The following is a 17,690-nucleotide window of genomic DNA, read 5'->3' on the forward strand; positions in this document are numbered from 1 at the left end:
CTGTAACAATAGGGGTCGTAACTCATGAGTCGTGTGACACATTGTTTCCCTTTGGTGAAGTTTTACTTTAAGATCTGTTGAGTATATCCAGGGAGAGAGATGAAGGTCAAGACATGCTTATTTTTACAGAGAGAGAGAGAAAGAGATTCATTAAACTTTGAGTTATACTTTATTTTTATTTATTTATTTTTTTGAGATGGGGTCTTGCTCTGTCACCCAGGCTGGAGTACAGTGGCATGATCTTGGCTCATTGCAACCTCCACTACCAGGGCTCAAGTGATTCTCCCACCTCAGCCTCTCAAGTTGCTGGGACTACAGGTGCACACCAACAAGCCTGGTTAAGTTTTTTGATTTTTAGTAGCGATGAGGTCTTGCTATTTTGCCTAGGCTGGTCTCGAACTCCTGGCCTCAAGCAATCTGCCTGCCTTGGCTTCCCAAAGTGCTAGGATTACAGATGTGAGCCACCGTGCCTGGCCCATATTTTACTCAGTAGGAATCTTTGCTATTTGCTATGATTTTTAATTCTTCTTGCATGTTAATTTTGCTTCCCCAATGAGTATGTTAAATGTTCTTTAAAATCTTCCTGTAAAAAAATCATAAACATATTAAACAGCAGTTCTCCAATTGAATGTGCTAATTTGATAAATATTTGAGTGGATACCTACTATTTGCAAAGCTTCAAGGAATACAGTGGTGAGTAAGATAGTCTTTTTTTTTTTGCTCTGTCTCCCAGGCTGGAGTGCAGTGGTGTGATCTCGGCTCACTGCAACCTCCGCTTCCTGGGTTTCAAGTGATTCTCCTGCTTCAGCCTCCCAAGTAGCTTAGATTACAGAAGCACATTACCATTCTTGGCTAATTTTTGTATTTTTAGTAGACATAGTTTCACCATGTTGGCCAGGCTGGTCTCGAACTCCTGAGTTCAAGTGATCCCGCCTGTCTCGGTCTCCCAAAGTGCTGGGATTACAGGTGTGAGAGACTGCACTTGGCCAATAAGATAGTCTTTAATGTCAAGGAGTTTATGATTTTTTTCTTGGCGGAGGTGATAAGAAAATATGTAAAAACAATAAACATAGTTTACAGTAGTTGGCATCAAAGGAATGGGGAAGGGCTTTTTACCAAGCTTGTCTAGCTTGTGTACCGCAGGCTGCATGTGGGCCAACACAAATTCATAAACTCTCTTTAGACATTATGAGATTTTTTTTTTTTTTTTTTTAGCTCACCAGTCATCATTAGTGTTAGTGTATCTTATGTGTGGCCCAGAAAGCCAAAAGATCAGACACCCCTGCACAGAGAAATTAGCGCTTGAGATGAACTTGAAGGTTGAAATTAAACTTTGAGAGGTATTGTTGGCAGGCAGGAGATAGGAAGCAAATAACTGCATCGAGTTGGAGAAATTTGTTGGTCTTTGGGGAAAAGCAAGTAGTTCAGTCTGGCAGGAGTTGGAATAAGTGTTAGGGAATAATGGGAAATAGAGTTAGAAAAGCAAATTGTGAAATACTGTGTATCAGTCGGCTTAGGCAGTTAAACTGCAGTAACAAAGGACTCTCCAAATCACAGCAATACTACAAGGTTATTTCTCTCTTACATTACATTTCCCTTGTGGGTATCTGTAGCTCTGCTCCATGGCTCCTTTGTTCTGGGGTCAGGCTGCAGAAGCAGCTTCGATCTGGGTTATCATCAATTCTGGCCAAGGGAAAGAAAATATGGGAGAACTGTTCAATGGTTTTCGTAGTGTCCGCTTGACTGTGGCATATGTTACAGCTGTTCACGTTTCATTGGCCAAAGCAAGTCACTTGGCCATGCCTGCCATCCCTGGGAAAGGGGAAATATAATCCTCTTACAGGAAACGACAAAAAATATATAAAACAATTTACCAAAAGCCTTGAAAGCCAATCTGAGTCTTTTGCATTTAAATCTTTAGATGGCTTGGAGCCATGGCAAGTTTCTGGACAAGATAATATGGCTTAGTAAAACAAACAAAAACATCAGGGTGTTTGTTGTTGTTGTTGTTGTTGTTGTTGTTGTTTGAGACAGAGTCTCGCTCTGTCACCCAGGCTGGAATGCAGTGGCGTGATCTCGGCTCACTTCAAGCTCCGCCTCCCGGGTTCACGCCATTCTCCTGCCTCAGCCTCCCGAGTAGCTGGGACCACAGGTGCCCGCCACCACGCCCGGCTAATTTTTTGTATTTTAGTGGAGACGGGGTTTCACCGTGTTAGCCAGGATGTTCTCGATCCCCTGACCTCATGGTCCACCCGCTTCGGCCTCCCAAAGTGCTGGGATTACAGGCGTGAGCCACTGTGCCCAGCCCAGGGTGGTTTTTATGTTGTGTGTGTGTTTGTGTGTATGTGTGTGCATGTACATAAAAATTATTTAGGGTATTTATTATAAATGCGGGTTCCAGGATTCCAGAAGGTCTGATTCAGGGAGCTCAGGAATCTGCCCGGTAGCAAGCAGCCAGGTGGAGAGAATGTAGATTGTCCACAGACCTCATTTTATAAAACCCGGATCAAGGAATCAACGGAGAGTGCTCAGGCAAGTGTAGGTGAGATGGGGCAGTGAGTGAGGGAACGGCAGGTAGGTCATGAGTGCAGAGGCCCAGATGCAATGTTGGCACATGGTAAATGGCCAGTACGGAGGCAGATAGATAAGAGAGAACAGATGGAACTAGACTTACTCAAGGTGGGAGGCTATGGTGCAAACAGCCAGGAAACAGGGTAGTGGAAGGGGCAAATCTTGGGAGCTGAGATTAGGAATATCAGGGGATCTTGATCTTCCCTGAGGAGGAGGAGGCAAGCCTAGCTGATGCAAGAAAAAGCTGAGAACTTGAGGAGAGCAGAGGCAATAAACAGGAAGTCGCAGGAAACTCAGTGCCTGTAAGCAGCTATGGAAAACTAGACTAAAAGCGGCCACATAAATTTGATTTTGTATTCGGCCAGAAGAGGGCACTACAGTAGCACATATGCTGATGTCTGGGCTCGGCCGCCCAAACTGAGTCATGCCAGCTCCTGTCCAGTAGGATTATTAACCCGACCCACAGTGCAGTATTTTGGGCGATTCATTTATTACTTTTATAGCTGTGAATCTTTTTAGAAGGAACTTTAAGGTTTCTATTTATTAAGGAATCTGGGGTTATTTTGTTTTGAACTGTGAATTCCTGTAGTCAAAAAGAAATTAATTCCACGGAGTTTAAGGGAATTATTACCCATTTATTGGCATCACTTGAGGCATGGAGAGGAGATTAGGACAGAGAGGAGAAAAGACCTAGAAGACAGAAAAGTGCATTTGAGGCATGACTTCTGGGAGTGTAATTGCTGAGCCCAAAAGGTTGGAATCTTACGGGTTTTGTTTGTTTGTTTGTTTTTGAGATAGAGTCTCGCTCTGTCGCCCAGGCTGGAGTGCAGTGGCTTGATCTCGGCTCACTGCAACCTCCACCTCCCAGGTTCAAGCGATTCTTCTGCCTCAGCCTCCTGAGTATCTGAGATTACAGGCATGCGCCACCACGCCCAGCTAATTTTTGTATTTTTAGTAGAGACGGGGTTTCCCCATTTGGCCAGGCTGGTCTTGAACTGCTGACCTCAAGTGATCCACCCGCCTCAGCCTCCCAAAGTGCTGGGATTACAGGCATGAGCCACCGCGCCTGGCCTATTTTTATGACCAAATAATACTCCATTGTGTGGACAAACTACATTTTGTTGATCTATTCATTAGTTGTCGGGTGTTCGGGTTGTTTCCACCTTTTGGCTATTATGAATAGTGCTGCTGCGAATGTTCGTGTTCAAGTTTTTGTGTGGACACGTTTTTATTTCTCCTGGATATATACCTGGGAGTAGAATTGCTGGATCGAATGGTAACTCAGTATTTAATGTTTTGAGGAACTGCCCAGCTGTTCTACAGTGGCTGCACCATTTTTCCTTTCCACCAGCAATGTATGAGTGTCTCAGTTTCTCCACATCCTCAACAACATTTGTTATGCTCTGTTTTTTAGGGGCTTTCTTGTTTTCATACAGCCTTACTCGTAAGTCGAAGTGGTGTATCACTGTGATGTTTTGGTTTCGTTTTTATGGTCTATGCTTGATATAGTTACTCTTATGTGTCAACTTGACTGGGTGATGGGATACCCAGCTGGTTGGTTAAACCTTATTTCTGGTGTGTTTGTGAGGGTGTTCCCAGAAAAGATTAGCATTTGAATGGTTGGACTGAGTAAAGAAGATGGTCAACATGGGTGGGCATTATCAATCTACCGAGGGCCTGAATAAAAAAAGAAGGCAGAGGAAGGTTGAATTAACTCTGCTTGACTACTGAGGTGGGACATCAATCTTCTCCAGCCCTCACCACTCCTGGTTCTCAGGCCTTAAGACCTGGACTAGAATCTACACTATTGATTCTCCACCTCTTGGACTTTGGGACACCACAGGCTTTCCTGGGGGTCCAGTTCACAGGTGGTTCGCAGCGGGACTTAGCCTCCAGAATGATGTGATCCAATCAATATCTCTTTAATTTAATTTAATTTAATTTTACTTAAATTCTGGGATATATGCATAGAACATGCAGGTTTGCTACGTAGGTATACATGTGCCACGGTGGTTTGCTGCACCTATCAACCTGTCATCTAGGTTTTAAGCCCCCCATGCATTAGGTATTTCTCCTAATGCTCTCCCTCCCCTTTCCCCCCACCCCCAATAGGCCCTGGTGTGTGATGTTCCCCTCCCTGTGTCCATGTGTTCTTATTGTTCAACTCCCACTCATGAGTGAGACATGTGGTGTTTAGTTTTTTGTTCCTATGTTAGTTTGCTGAGAATGATGGTTTCCAGCTTTATCCATGACCCTCCAAAGACATGAACTCATTCTTTTTCATGGCTGCATAGTATTCCATGATATATATGTCTCACATTTTCTTTATCCAGTCTGTCATTGATGGGCATTTGGGTTGGTTCCGAGTCTTTACTATTGTAAATAGGGCTGCAGTAAACACACGTGTGCATGTGTCTTTATAGTAAAATGATTTATAGTATACCCAGTAATGGGATTGCTGGGTCAAATGGTATTTCTGGTTCTAGATGAGCCAATCAATAGCTTATAAACAAGCAAACAAATTCTACTGGTTCTATTTCTCTGGAGAACCCTGACTAACACAATGCTTTAATTATTTTTTTCTTACTGTGGTAAAATATGCAGCACATAAAAGTTATAATTTTAGCCTGTTGTTGTTGTTGTTGTGAGACAAAGTCTCACTCTTGCCCAGGCTGGAGTGCAGTGGTGCAGTCACAGCTCACTGCAGCCTCAAACTCCCAGGCTCAAGTGATCCTCCCACCTCAGCCTTCTGAATAGCTGGGACTACTGGCATGTACCACTACACCCAGCTAATTTTTTATTTTTTGTAGAGCTGGGTTCTCCCCATGTTGCCCAGGCTGGTCTTGAACTCCTGGGCTCAAGGAATCCTTTCACTTTGGCCTCCAAAAGAGCGGGGATTACAGGTGTGAACCACTGCACCTGGCCTATTTGAGGCATTTTTAATTGTACAGCTCAGCGGCCTTCATGACATTCATATTGTTCGCATCATGGTGGTTTTGGTTTGCATTTCCCTGATGATTAATGATGTTGGGCATCTTTTTCCTGGGCTTGCTGGCCATTTGTATATCCTCCTTGGAGAACTGTCTGTTCAAGATCTTTGCTCATGTTTGATTTGGGTTGTGTTTTTATTGTTGAGTTGTGACTATTCTTTATATATTATGGATACTTGTCTCAATTGTAACGACAGGATTTTAGTTTATGGAGGTGACTGAATGATGATGTGGAGAGGCCAATGTTACTGAAAGAAGAGTTTTCTTACAGTTCCTGAGAGGAGGGGACATGCCACAACACGCAGGGCCACAGCGAAAGCGTTAGGATGGTCAAGAGGTAAAAGATGAGTGAGAAGGCATGAGCCATAGCCCTTACTGGAGTTTCTGCAGGAAAGGCAAGGCAGGGCCGGGCCATCAGTTTAGGAGTGGCTACTTTGAATAACATGGGTGAGCCTGGGCTATAGGGGGTGGTCTCTAGTTGCCTGGAACCTGGCCTTGGGATGATTTAGGATAAGGGAAGTATTGGTTTGGTGTGTGAGAGTTATATAGAAGGTAGGTGGAGGCACAGACTTGGATCAGCCTGTCTGCACACGAAAGGAGAATTCCAGACAACTTGACGTATATTTGTACAATTGTTTGATAATGCATTTCCATGTTTTTGGAAACAGTGAATCAAACGTGGACGGGAACAAGTCTCCCTCACTTGCCTCCTGCACCCAGCCTTGCCTCAGTGTGGGAATGCCCCATCCTTGGAGGGGAATGCCCCTTCTTGAAGGAGAGAGGTAAACACTTGTCTGCTGGCCTTGCAGTTACTAGATGCCAAATAGACATAAAGAATTTAAGGCCAGGCGCAGTGGCTCACGCCTGTAATCCCAGCACTTTGGGAGGCCAAGGCGGGCAGATCACTTGAGATCAAATCACTTGAGGTCAGGAGTTTGAGACCAGCCTGGTCAAAATGGTGAAACCCCATCTCTACTAAACATACAGAAATTAGCCAGGTGTGGTGGCGTGTGCCTGTAATCTCAGCTAATTGGGGGGCTGAGGTGGGAGAATGGCTTGAACATGGGAGGCGGAGGTTTCAGTGAGCTGAGATCGTGCCACTGCACTCCCACCTGGGCAACAGAGCGAGACTCCATCTCAAAAAAAAAAAAAAAATCTGGGAAATCACAGGACAATATTAGACAGACCCTGAACAGATATATACAGTTGGCAAACATATTCTCTCATTCTGTGGGTTGTCATTTCACTTTTTTGATAGAGTTCTTCAATGCACAAAAGTTTAAAATTTTGTTGAGATTCATTTCATCTATGTTTTTCTCTTGTTGCTTGAGCTTCTGACACACACTGTGAGGGAGTCAGGATTCTCAGAACAAAGAACCCATTGCCAAATCTGAGATCATCAGGATTTATCCCTGTGTATTCTCTTACATGTAGGCTTTTGTTTCATTTTGAGTTAATTTTTTATACGGTATGAGGTAAGGATATATCTTATAAAAATTTTTGTGTTATAAAGTGATAAGCCAAAGCCTACAAAGGACAGTCTGGTGATATTTATTGCAAATGTATATCTCTCCCAATTCTATTTCTAGGAATTTATTCCATAGATACAACGCAAAAGATATATGTGTAAGGTAATTCACTGCAGCATTCTTTTTTTTAATAATAGTAAAGCATTGTAAACAGTCCACGTGTCCCTCAATAGAGGCTTTGAAATAAATTGTGCAAAGATAAAATACTATAGGGCTACAAAAAATGAATTTCTGTATGTGCTGCTTTGGAAAGCTCTCCAAAAATTATTGTTCAATGAAAAGAAAAACAAGGTTTAGAACAGAATGGTTTTTTGGTGTGTGAAACATTTGGGACAATAAGATACACATTTATTTTTGAAGTTTTTAGGTTTTTTTTTTTTTTTTGAGACAGAGCCTGCGCTCTGTCGCTCAAGCTGGAGTACAGTGGTGTGATTTCGGCTCACTGAAACCTCTGCCTCCTGGGTTCAAGTGATTCTCCTGCCTCAGCCTCCTGAGTAGCTAGGATTACAGGCACATGCCACCACACCTGGCTGATTTTTGTATTTTTAGTACAGAGAGGGTTTCCCTGTGTTGGTCAGGCTGGTTTCAAACTCCTGACCTCAAATGATCCCCCTTCCTCAGCCTCCCAAAGTGCTGGGATTACAGGCATGAGCCACCAAGCCTGGCCTAAGTTTTAAAAAAAAATTTAATTAAAAAATAATTGCATGTATTTATGGGATACAGTGTGATGCTTTGATACACATATACACTGGGGAATGATACAACCAGCTAATTAGCATATCCATCACCTCCGATAGTTACCATTTCTTTGTGGTGAGAACATTGAAAATCCTCTCCTTCAGGTCTTTTCAAATACACAATACATTAGTATTAACTATAGTCATCACGCGGTGCAATAGAGCACCAGAACTTAATCCTTCTAACTGATGATAACTTTGTACCCATTGACCAACCTCTCCCCTTTCCCTGCCCGCCCCTCCCTCCAGCCTCTGGTAACCATCATTCTACTCTCCACTTCTGTGAGTGTGACATTTTTAGAGTCCACACGTAAGTGAGGTCATGTAGAATTTTTGCTCTGTATATGCACATGTCTCATGTACAAGTAAAGACGCTCTGCAAATTTTAAGACACCAAGGATGGGGCATTCCCACAGCAAGGCAGGCGCTGGGTGCAGGAGGTAAGTGAGGGAGTGTTGTTCCAGTCCAGATTTGATTCACTATTTCTGAAGACATGGAAATGCATTACCAAACAATTGGACAAATATACGTTAAAATTTAAAAAGAACCTTCTGCAGAAAAGAAAGGAGCAATGGGGATAAAACAGCCACACGGTCATGGGTGTTGCACGTATAACATTTTGTTCCAGTTGAAGCTCCGTGTTTTCTTAGCCAGTTTTCTCGTGACTACTGATGTACTAAGTACAATCGCACCGGAGCTGGCCGACTCCGGGCTGTGGCCACGGATGTCAAATGACAGCCTTGGCCTCGTCCACACAGTAAAGAGCAGACCTCACACAGGATGGGTTACCATCGAGGGGTCCAGACAGAAAGGCTGTTCTAGAACCCCTCTCACTTAAAGAGCACAAATCCGAATGAATACATTGTTTTATTGTTTTACCAGTAAGGTTCTTGACACTGATGACTTACCTTCCTATCCCCAGGAAACAGACGGTAAGTGTCCTTGAGAAGAATATCCCTTCACAGCAAATTCACATCTGTCCTTCAGCCTAGAGAGATCAGACAGAGATGAAGACCTCACCACTAAAGACCCACTCTCCTAGCTGTTTTGGAGAGGTCGCTCTTGTCTTTATAAACTTCTGAAGTTGTCTCTTGGCATATTTCCCTCCCCTCAAATCCTTATAAAAACAGGTGTGGCTAAAGCCTGTCTTTGCTGAAAGAACACTCTCTTCCTTAATAGAAAATTCTCTATTGAAAACTTATTTTCCCTGGGTGGGCGCAGTGGCTCACGCCTGTAATCTCATCACTTTGACAGGCCAAGGCGGGTGGATCACACAGTCAGGAGATCAAGACCAGCCTGGCCAACATGGTGAAATCTTGTCTCTACTAAAAATACACAAATTAGCTGGGTGTGGTGGTGCATGCCTGTAATCCCAGCTACTTGGGAGGCTGAGGCAGGAGAATAGCTTGAACCAGGGAGTTGGAGGTTGCGGTGAGCCGAGATCGTGCCACTGCACTCCAGCCTGGCGACAAAGTGAGACTCCATCTCAAAAAAAAAAAAAAAGAAGAAGAAAAAGAAAGAAAGTAGTTTCCCTTTCTGGCTTCTGTGGTTAGCGGTGCAACAGTAGCAAAACTGGTCTCAGACATGTGAGTGGGAGGCAGGAAATCTGCAAAGTGACAATGGTCACCATGTGTACTTTTTACCCTTTCTGTGTGCTAGACCAGAGGCCCATGCTGGCGTGCCATTCTGACATGCACTGTGAGGGAGGTGACATTCTCAGAACAAATGCCGCATGTGTGGAAGATGGAGGAGCCCCGTGCCAAATTCCTTCTGTTTTTATCCTCCTTCCAGTAGGAGCCCCAGATATCAACTCCACAAATTTGAAACTGTGCCAGACCAGAGTGTGTAGAGAAGTGATTGGGGAACTGTGGGAGGGGGAGAAGATAATATTGGTATAATAAAATCAAATTCGGGGCTGGGCATAGTAGCTCACGCCTGTAATCCCAGCATTTTGGAAGGCCAAGGTGGGTGGATCACTTGAGGTCAGGGGTTCGAGACCAGCCTGACCAACATGGTGAAACCCTGTCTCTACAAAAAAATACAAAAATTAGCCAGGCGTAGTGGTGCCTACCTTTAGTCCCAGCTACTCTGGAGGCTAAGGTAGGAGAATGGCTTGAACCCAGGAGGTGGAGGTTGCAGTAAGCTGAGGTCGTGCCACTGCACTCCAGCCTAGGTGACAGAGTGAAACCCTGTCTCAACAAACAAACAAACACACACAAAAAAAAAAGAAAAGAAAAAAGAAAAAATCAAACTTGAAAAAGAACTCCATTAAAAAGAAAAAAACTGATTTTATAACTATAATAAAACTATGCTATAAATATAATAAAATGCCATGGAGTCTTTGTCTAACTCTGAAGAAAAAAAATTGTCATCTAAAAGACGGATTCTGGAACGAAACACCAGAAAAGTTCTCAAGAAATGAATGGCTTCTTTAGAAGACAAAGAATGAGTAAGTTCAGTTGTAACCAGAAGTGAAAGCAAAGTCATCTACAGCTATGCTTGGAGACGTTGGTCTTTCCATAGCATGGTCTTTTTGTGGCATGCAGCAGTGAGGGCAAAGAAACCGCTAGGGAACTTTGAAGCCTTGGTTCCTGCTGCTAGGGATTCCATTGTACAGATCTACTATGCACCAGTTAATGGATAGTTTACTTTATCTATGCACCAGTTAATGGATATTTGAATTATTTTCAGTTTTTACTTATTATGAATAATGTGGCTTCAAACACCCCCATGTACGTTTTTAGGTAGACATAAACCTTCAATTCTCTTCATAGATTCTTAGGAGTGAAATTGATGGATCGTTTGTCAAGTACAGGTTTAACTTTTTAACACACTTCCAAACTATTTTCCAAATGACTATGTCATTTTAAAATCTTACCACCACATACTTGTCAATACTTGGTATTGTCAATCTCTTAATTATAGGCATTTTAGTGGGTATGAACTGAATGTACGTTATTCTGGTTTTAGTTGCATTTCCCTAATGATTAACTATTGGGAACATTTTTCATGTGTTTATTAGCCATTTATATATCTTCTTAGGTGATATGTCTACTAAAATCCTTTACCCATTTTTAATTAGCTTCTAACTATTGAGCTGTTCAAATTCTTTGCATTATCTGTATATAAATCCTTGATCAAATAAATCATTTGCAAATATTTTCTCCAAGTGTATAGTTTATCTGTTTACTTTCTTAATGCTGTCTTTTGAAGAAGAAAAGTTTTAAATTTTGTTGAGGTATAATTTATCAATATTTTCTTTTATGAATCATATTTTTGATGTCAAATCTAAAAATCTTTTTTTTACCTAATTCAAGGCCACAAAGATTTTTCTTCTATCTTTTAAAGAAGTTTTATAGTTTTAGTTCTTACATTGAAGCTTATGGTCCATTTAAATTAATTTTTGTGTATATCTGCTGGTGGGAATGTAAATTAGTACAACCTCTATAGAAAACAGTATGGAGATTTCTTTAAAAATTAAAAGTAGAGCTACCATTCGATCCAACAATCCCATTTCTGAGTATCTACCCAAAGGAAAAAAAATCATTATAAAAAAGACACCTGCATGCATATATTCACTGCAGCACAATTCACAAGTGCAAAGATAAGGAACTAACCTAAGTGCTCATCAACCAATAAGTGGATAAGGAAAATAAGGTATATATATACCATGAATACGACTCAGCCATAAGCAAGAATAAAATAATGTTTTCTGCAGCAACTTTGATGGAGCCGGCGGCCATAATTCTAAGTGAAATAACTCAGGAATAGAAAGCCAAATATTGCATGTTCTCACCAGTGGGAGCTAAGCTATGGGTATGCAAAGGCATACAGAGTGATATAATGGACTATGGAGACTCAGAAGGGGGAGGGGAGGAGGGAGGGCAAGTGACAAAAAGCTACATATTTGGTACAACGTATATTACTCAGGTGACGCTTGCATTAAAATCTCAGACTTCATCACTATACAATTCATCCATGCAACCAAAAACCACTTGTACCCCAAAAGCTATTGAAATAAAAAATATTAAATAAAAATACAAATTAAAAAGGCAAAAAATAATAATTTTGTGTATGATGTGAGATAAAGGTCTAAAGTCATTTATTGTATATCAATTCAATTCTATATTAGTCCATTCTTACGCTGCTAATAAAGACATACCAAAGATTAGGTAATTTATAATGGAAAGAGGTTTAATTGACTCAGTTCAGCATGGCTGGGGAGGCCTCAGGAAACTTGCAATCTGGTAGAAAGGGAAGCAAACACATCCTTCTTCACGTGGTGGCAGCAAGGAGAAGTGTCAAGCAAAAAGGGGAAAGGCCCTTATAAAACCACCAGATCTCATGAGAACTCACTCACTATCATGAGAACAGCATGAGGGTAACTGTCCCCATGATTCAGTTACCTCCCACCGGGTCCCGCCCATGACACATGGGGATTATGAAAACTATAATTCAAGATGAAATCTGTGTGGGGACACAGCCAAACCATATCAATAAACATTATCTGTTGAAAAAAGGCTGTCTTTTCTACAGGGATTGCCTTTGCACCATTGTCAAAAATCAATTGTCCATAAATGTAAAGGTTTATTTTTGTACTCTCTATTCTGTTCCATTGACCAACATGTCTGTCTGTATGCCAATACTGCCCTGAGTTGATTACTCTAGTTTTACAGTGAATTTTGAAATGAAGTAATATGAATTGTGGGGTTTTTTTCAAACTTACATTGGCTAGTCTACATCCTTTGCATCTTAATATATATTTTGGAATCAACTTGCTAATTTCTACAAAATCCTAACTGGAGTTTTGGTAGGGATTGCATTTGAATTTGTAGGTAAATTTGGGTAGAATTGCCATCTGAACAATACTGAGTTTTCTGACCCAGGAACGTAACATATTTCTCCATTTATTTAGATCTTCACAAAACATTGTTTCGAAATTCTCAGTGTATGAGTCTTACACTTCTTTTGTGGATATTTTCCCAAGTGTTTTATTATTTTTTATTGTATTGTGAGTGCAATTTTTTTCCTTAATATCATTTTAGATTGTTCATTGCTAGCATATAAAATACAATTGATTTTTTATATTGGTTTTATATCCTGCAACCTTCCTAAACTTACTCATTAGTTCTAGCAGGTTTTTTAAAATAGATTCCATCAGATTTTCTACACACATCTTCTGTGATTAAGGACAGTTTTATTTCTTTTTTCCCAGTCTGGATGCCTTTTATTATTTTTTTCCAGTCTATCGCTGGCTATAACTTTCAGTAAAATTTTCAATAGAAGTGTTAAGAATGGACATGCTTGTCTTGTTTCTGATCTCAGTCTATCACCATCAAATATCACATAGATACAGGTTTCTTGAGAAAAGCTCTTTATAAGGTTGAAGAAGTTCTGCTTTTTTCTACTTTGTGGAAAGTTCTTTTTATTTTATCATGGATTTTGTCAAATGATTTTCCTATATCTATTGAGATAATCATGCGATTTTTATTCTTTATTCTATTAATATGGTATGTAATATTAATATATTTTAAGATGTTAATCTAACCTTACTTTCCTGGGGTAATTCCCACTTTGTCATGGTGGGTACTTAAAAATATATGTTTATGTATTCAGTTTGCTAGTATTATTTTTAAAGAGTTTTTGCATCTATTTTTATGAGAGATTTTAGTTGATAGTTTTTCCTACTTCTGATATCTTTGTATTGTGTTGGTATCTGGGTAATGATACTGGCCTCATCGAATGAGTTAGGAAATATTTCCTCCTCACCTATTGGTATCGGTTGAACTGTGCCTTCCTTCCCAAATGTATACGTTAAAATGCTAAGTGCCAGTGCCTCAGAATGTGCTCTTATTTGGAGATGAGGTTTCTATAGAGGTAATCAAGTTAAAATGAGGTCTTTAGGGTGGGTCCCAATCCAATACGACTGGTGTCCTTCTAAGAAGCGGAAATTTGGACACAGACACAGACAGAGGGGAGAGAATGTGAAGACAGGCGGAAGATGACTCTGCAAGCCAGTGAAAGAGGCCTGGAACAGACCCTTCCCTCACAGTCCTTGGAAGGAACCAACCTACCAACACCTTGGTCTTGGACTTGTAGCCTCTAGAACTGTGAGACAGTAAATTTCCATAGTTTAAGGCACATAGTGCAGTACTTTGTGATGGCAGCCCTCATAAACAAATACACAGATTTTCTGAAGAGTTTGTATAGGATTGGCAAGATTGCTTCCTTAAATATTGGATACAATTGACCAGTAAAGTCATCTGGGCCTAGAGTTTTTTTTTGTGGGAAGATTTTAAGTTACTAATTCAATTTCTTATTTGTTATCAGTCTCCTCAGATTTTAAATTTCTGATTGAGTCACTTTTGGTAATTTTTGTCTTTCTAGGAATTTATACATTTCATCTATGTTGTGTAATTTGCTGGCATAAAGCTGTTCATAGTATTCTCTTAAAATCTTTTCTGTAGGGTCAGTAGCTACATTCCCTTTTCATTCCTGATTTTCATAATTTATGTCTTATTTCTTTTTTTCTTTGTCAGTCTAGAGAAAATTTTATCAGCTGTATTTCTCTTTTCAAATAATCAGCTTTTGACTTTCTTCCTTACTGTTTTTATTTTATTGATTTGTATTTTGATCGCTATTGTTTCCTTCAATTTACTTTGGGTTTAATTTGCCCTTCTTTTTCTACCTTTTGAAGTGAAAGATTAGATTATGGATTATAGATCTTTCTTCCTTCTAATTTAAGCATTTAAAGCTATAAACTTTCTTTTAGGCCTTGCATTAGCTACCCTCAGAGATTTCAGTGGTTTTGTTTTCATTCAGTTTGAAATGTTTTCTAATTAACCTTATGATTTTTTTTCTTTGACCCATGGTTATTAAATTATTTATTTATTTATTATTTTATTTTGGGGGGGTGGTGTTTTGCTCTTATTGGCCAGACAGGAGTGCAATGGCACGACCTCGGCTCACTGCAGCATCCACTTCCCAGGTTCAAGTGATTCTCCTGCCTCAGCCTCCTGAGTAGCTGTGACTACAGGCGTGTGCCACCATGCCAGATAATTTTTGTATTTTTAGTATATACGGGGTTTCACAGACGGAGTCTCATGCTGTCTTCCAGACTGGAGTGCAGTGGCTCAGTCTCAGCTCACTGCAACCTCTGCCTCCCAGTTCAAGTAATTCTCCTGCCTCAGGTTCTTGAGTAGCTGCGACTACAGGTGAGTGCCACCATGCTGGCTAATTTTTGTATTTTTAGTAGATATGGGGTTTCGCCATGTTGGCCAGGCTGGTCTCGAACTCCTCACCTCAGGTAATCTACCCTCCTCAGCCTCCCAAATTGTTGGAATTACAGGCATGAGCCACCGCTCCTGGCCTCCATGGTTATTTAGAGGTATGTTTTTCAAATGTTTGAGGGTTTACCAAATTTCTTTCTGTCGTTAATTTTCAATTTAGTTCCATCAGGGTTGGAGGACATACTTCAGATGACTTCAATCCTTTTAAGTTTATTGAGACTAGTTTCGTGATCCAGCAAAGGCTCTATCCTGGAAAATGTTCCATGTGGATGTGAAAGGACTGTATACCCTGCTGTTGGGTGGGAGCATTCTATATGTTAGCTGGGTAAAGTTGGTTGACAGTTGTGCAAGATTTATATATCCTTATTCATTTTATGCCTAGCCATTCTATCAGTTACTTAGAGAAGGGACTTAAAATTTCTAATTACAATTGCTAAATTGTCCATTTCTCCTTTCCATTCTGTCAATGTTTGCTGCATGTATTGTTATTCAATGCCTATGTCTTTATAATTGTTTTATGTTTCTGATGTTTTGATACTTTTATCATTATGAAATATTGTTGCTATTTATCCCTACCAATATTTCTTGATTTAAATTCTATTTTTCTCTGATATTAACATAAGTACTTCAACTTCCTTATGGTAATATTTTGTATGATTTACATATATTTTCTCCATTCTTTTTTTTTTTTTTTTTGAGACAGAGTCTCTCTCTGTCACCCAGGCTGGAGTGCACTGGTGCAATCTCAGCTCACTGCAACCTCCGCCTCCCACGTTCAAGCGATTCTCTTGCCTCAGCCTCCTGCCTCTTGAGTAGCTGAGATTACAAGTGTGCACCACCAGGCCCAGCTAATTTTTGTATTTTTAGTAGAGATGGAGTTTCACCATGTTGGCCAGGCTGGTCTCGAACTCCTGACTTCAAGCGATTCACCCACCTGGTCCTCCCAAAGTGCTGGGATTACAGGCATGAGCCAGCTATATTTTCCCCATTCTTTTACTTTGTAACTACTTTTGTCTGAATTAAAAGTGCTTTTCTTGAAGACAGCTTATGTAGTCATGTGTCAATTAACGACAGGGATGTTTTGAGAAATGTACCTTTCCAGAAACCTAGATGGTATAGCCTGCTACACACCTAGACTATAGGGTATAACCTAGTGATCCTAGGCTACAAACCTGTATGGCATGTTACTGTACTCAACACTGCTGGAAATTGTAACATAATCATGACTATTTGTGTATATAAACATTTCTAAAGATAGAAGAGATAGAGTAAAAATATGATATAAAAGATAAAAAATGTAACACCTGTATAGAGCACTTCCCATGAATGGAGCTTGTAGGACTAAAGTTGCTTTGGGTGAGTCAGTGAGTGAATGGTAATTGAATGTGAATGCCTAGGACATTACTGTACCCTACTGCAGACTTTATACACACTGTACACTTAGGCTACACTTAATTTATTAAAAATGGTTTTCTTTCTTCGATAATAAAATAACATTACATACTACAACTTTTTAAATTTATACCCTTTTATTTTTTTGAGGCAGAGTCTAGCTCTGTTGCCAAGCTGGAGTGCAGTGGTGTGATCTTGGCTCACTGCAGCCTCTGCCTCCTGGGTTCAAGCGATTCTCCTGCCTCAGCCACCTGAGTAGCTGGAATTACAGGCACGTGGCGCCACTCCCAGCTAATTTTTGTATTTTTAGTAGAGATGGGGTTTCACCATGTTGGCCAGGATAATCTCAATTTCCAGACCTTGTGATCTGCCCACCTCGGCCTCCCAAAGTGCAGGGATTACAGGCATGAGCCACCAAGCTTGGCTTTTATCCTTTTTAATATTTTAACTTTTTGACTTTTTTGCAATAACACTTAGCTTAAAGCATATATTGTACAGCTGTACAAAAGTATTTTCTTTATAGCCTTATTCAATTTTTATTTTTAAAATTTGTAATTTTTTTTCCTACTTTTCAAACTTCTTTGTTAAAAATGAAGAGACAAACACACACATTAGTCTAGGGCTCTACAGGGAGGGTCAGGATCATCAATATCACTGTTTCCCACCTCCACATCTTGTCCCACTGGAAGGTCTTCAGGGTCAGTAACATGGACGGAGCTGTCACTTCCTATGACAGCAATAATTTCTTTGGGAATATCTCCTGAGCGACCTGCCTGAGGCTGCTCTACAGTTAAAAAAAATAAGTAGGTGTACACTCTAAAATAGCAACAAAAAAAGGTATAGTACGGTGTATACATAAACCAGTAGCGTAGTCATTTATTATCTTTATCAAGCATTAGAGACTGCAACTATAATTATGTGGGCTATACTTTTATATGACTGGTAGTAGATTTGTTTACACTAGCTTCACCAGAGACTCATGAGTAATGCTTTGTGCTGCAGCGTTACCACAGATATGACATCACGAGGCAACAGAAATTTTTCAGCTTCTTTATAATCCTATGGGACCACCGTCCTATATGCGGCCTGTCATTGACTGAAATATCATGGTGTAGCACACGACTGTATTGGACCGTGCTTTTTCGTACATGTTGATAATGACTGCCTTTAGATTGGAGTGTT

Source organism: Gorilla gorilla, chromosome 12, assembly GCF_029281585.2.
Source record: "Gorilla gorilla gorilla isolate KB3781 chromosome 12, NHGRI_mGorGor1-v2.1_pri, whole genome shotgun sequence".
Taxonomy (NCBI): Eukaryota; Metazoa; Chordata; class Mammalia; order Primates; family Hominidae; genus Gorilla; species Gorilla gorilla.